Below are 4,031 nucleotides of genomic sequence, written 5' to 3' on the forward strand. Positions count from 1 at the left end.
TGCACTCTGACACGCTAACATTTGAAACTGAACTGACAAATCAAAAATGCAGATACAGTTATGATTAAAACAACAACTAAATAATGCTTTAGCCAATTTACTACTCCCACAACATTAGCTTTGAACATTATTATTCCCAATAAAATTAATAAATATTATAAATATTAATTGTTCTCGACTTTGTGAAATAAAGCAAAAAATGCTTTTCTTACTCAGATTTTTTGTCTTGTTTTCAGTTAAAATATGTTAACATTTTTAAATCAAGAAGGATTTTCTAGATTTTCAGAAAAAACATGCCAAAATTAAGTGCATTTTTGCTTGAAACAAGCAAAGCAATCTGCCAGTGGGGTAAGAAATGTAATCTTGTTTTCTGTTTGAAATAAGATTTTTTTTTTTGCTTACCAAATTGGCAGATTATTTTGCTTGTTCTAGGCAAAAACTAAATTCATTTTGGCTTTTTTTTTTTTTTTTCTGAAAACAAGACAATGATTTTTACTCATCAAGAAAATCCTTTTTGGTTTAAGAATTTTAAGATATTTTGGCTGGAAACAAGACAAAAAAATCTAAGTAATAAAAGCATTTTTTGCAGTGCAGTAGAGTGTGCTTGCTAATCGGTTCAACAGAATCAATGAATCTGTTCATTCATAAGATTCTTTTGCCAATCAGATATCTCTAGAACCCTGCCTCCATCTTCCACGGCCTAAACATTTGCACAGGAGAGCTTATCTGTTGCTCAACCGCTGTTGACACTTAGTTTTATAACTTTTACACTTTCTTTTCTTTTTGAAGGCTCTTCAAGGGTAGGTCTACATTTGTAAGTACTGCAGATTAATTTGCTGCATTGAGTTCAAACTTTTCTGTTCTTAAAAATCTAATCTTCCTTTATACAGCTGGTCTGGTTACCATGCATGAGTCATTTTTTTGATTTTTCTTAGTATTTTCTTACCTTTATTCAACATTTTAGAGTGCATGCTGATTCTGTCTTTAATTAAAAATAAGAAATATCAAATAATAATAATAATTGTTATTACTATTACTATTATTATTAACTCAAAGGACAGTAAAAAATCAAAAATAATAATAAAATCATTGGGTCTATTACTGCTCTCTAGTGGCATGAGAACGAAACAACAGTACCATGTTTATTCCTTGAAGTATCACCAGAATTATATTTTAACCAGATTACTATAACATCAACATAGTAAATAGGAAATCATATTCATAATGCACTGTCAGGTTGAACAATAGAACTGAATATTATTTAATTCTTAAACATAATAGGCAATATGATAAACATAACAAAGCTGATGTATAAAAGAGAAAATGCAAACAACAGTCTGATCCGCGGTTAAATCCGATCTAGCAGTGATAGTGGATGAAAGCCACCAATACAAGAAGTTTACTTAGCATGGAAATAGCTTCCATACAAAGCCACTTTATAATGTATGGACCATTGTGGGCTAATAGGAAGTACTCCCACAGGAGAATGCAGGCTTCTTCAAGTACCCCCCTTGACACATTGTCTGTCTGTCTCTCTAGCAACTTTTCTTTAAAAAGGCTGCAAGGCAATAACAGGCAAGGCTCCTTCTGTGTTATCAGGAGGAGGGGGTGAACAAATGCACCTTGAGGTGGCCTCAAATGAACATGGAGAGTCAAAGAGGAAACGAGCGGAGAGTGAGCGAGTTCCCAAACCCATGAGACTCCACCATCTCAAGCTGAGCGGCCCCTATTGTTCAGGGCCTCCTTTTCACCAGCCAAAGGTGAAAAGGTAACTGACAGGGGGCTTTGTGCCTGGTCATGGGGACTCCCATTGCCCAAGAACGCCCAGATTCCCTTGGTCACACATTGTCAATGGGGTCCATGAGGAAATGGGAGAAGGGGGTTGAACGAGGATGCAGGGGAAAAAGGCTTTTTTAGAATAAGACACATAACGAATAGTTGGGTGAAGCTCATGGAGACAGTCAAAAATGTCTGGGTCGTATAAGAAATTATATGTTGCATGCAAACCGTCGCATTCATTTTGTATTGTAAACATTTAAAACTTCCTTTCTACAATTTGTCATTACCATAGCACAAAAATTGCATAATGCAAAAGACAATTATGATATATATTTAAATTGTAAAGTAGACTACAGTTGTAAAGTACAATTTAAAATGTTATTTTTTGTACTGAATTTGTAGTTTTTAAAATGAGATTTTTTAATCATTTTGTATTATTATTATTATTATTATTATTATTATTATTATTATTATTATTATTATTATTATTATTATTTCATTTTATATCATTTATACATTTTTCTAATGGAAATATACTGCAGATATTTATTTGTAAGAGTCACTTTATATGAAACAAAACAGGAATGCAAATGATAAAATAAAATAAAATAAAATAACAACTTATATTATTTATTATTTTTCTTCTGATTTTGGAGTGGAAAATACCCCAGCTATTTATTTGTGAGAGTCACCTTATAATATGGAACAAGACAGGAATGTATATAAAAAAAATAAAAATAAATAAATAAAATGATTCATTATTTTTCTTCTCATTTTGGAGTGGGAAATACCCCAGGTATTTATTTGTGAGAATCACAACAGAAATGCACAAAATAACAAAACAGAAATGCACAAAATAAAATAAAATAAAATAAAATAAAATAAAATAAAATAAAATAAAATAAAATAAAATAAAATAAAATAAAATAAAATAAAATTTCATATGATTCATTATTTTTTCTTCTGATACACCTGATAATTATTTGTGAGAGTCACCTTATAATATGAAACGTAACAGGAATGCATAAAATAAAATATAAAATAAAATTAAATAAAATTTCATATGATTCATGATATTTTCTTCTGATTTTGGAGTAAAAAATACCCCAGATATTTATTTGTGAGTGACACCTAATAATATGAAACAAAACAGGAATGCCAAAAATGGAATAAAAAATAATAAAAGAAAGCAAAGTAAAATAAAGTAAAGTAAAGTAAAGTAAAGTAAAGTAAAGTAAAGTAGTTAAATAAACAAACAAATAAATAAATAAATAAACAAACAAATAAATAAATAAATAAATAAATAAATAAATAAATAAATAAATAAATAAATAAATAAATAAAATAAAATAAAATAAAATAAAATAAAATAAAATAAAATATTTTTTTTCCTTCTGATTTTGGAGTGAAAAATACCCCAGATATTTATTTGTGAGTGTCACCTAATGATATGAAACAGAATAGGAATGCCAAAATTGAATAAAAAATGATAAAACAAAACAAAGTAGATAAAAAAGGGCTATTTGACTTTGCAAAAATACTTGTGCCTAACTATTGCTAAATAAGTCTTCTGGCATTATTTCCAAGTGTACCTCTTGAAGGAACAGCTGTCTTTCTCCTTCTTTGGCTGTCTAATCGTTCCCCATCCAAAGCCCCCCAAACAAAAGCTTATACACGTTTGTAAAGATAAAGCGGAAGCAGTGGACAAAATGCATACAGACGGTTTAGCTTTGAGCTAAGCTCAATGTGACATGAATTTGTGGGCTTAATAAAGTTGCTTGACGTTTTCCTTTCCTGGCGTAGTTTATTTTTCCTCTTGTTCTGTGAGATAAGCTCCACTGTCACCTCAGGCTTTACTGCGGTTCAAGACAATTTAGTTGGAAGAGACACGGAAATAGAGAGATATAAGTTTCAATTACATCCTGTCATTTATTGTAAGGTTTTCTGTGGTAATGCAAAAAGTCTTATAGACTTGCTATTTCATTTATTTACAGATAAGTTTTGCATTTGCAAAGACTTTTTTCCTGTAGGAAATGTGAAAAAAATCTAGTTTACTTTATTATCATGTTTTGGATAGCAACGTTAAATCTCCGCAGTCGTTTGAATATATTTTACCAACCCCTGTTATTTCCACTGGCATGCTCAATGTTGCTTGAAACAAAACCAAAAACCACAAAGTGTCAGTCTGTGCTCAGAAACACATGTTAGTCACAGTCGGCAACGTCTCCAAAATATTTGACAGATAATCACGG

Source organism: Garra rufa, chromosome 6 (genome assembly GCF_049309525.1).
Source record: "Garra rufa chromosome 6, GarRuf1.0, whole genome shotgun sequence".
NCBI lineage: Eukaryota > Metazoa > Chordata > Actinopteri > Cypriniformes > Cyprinidae > Garra > Garra rufa.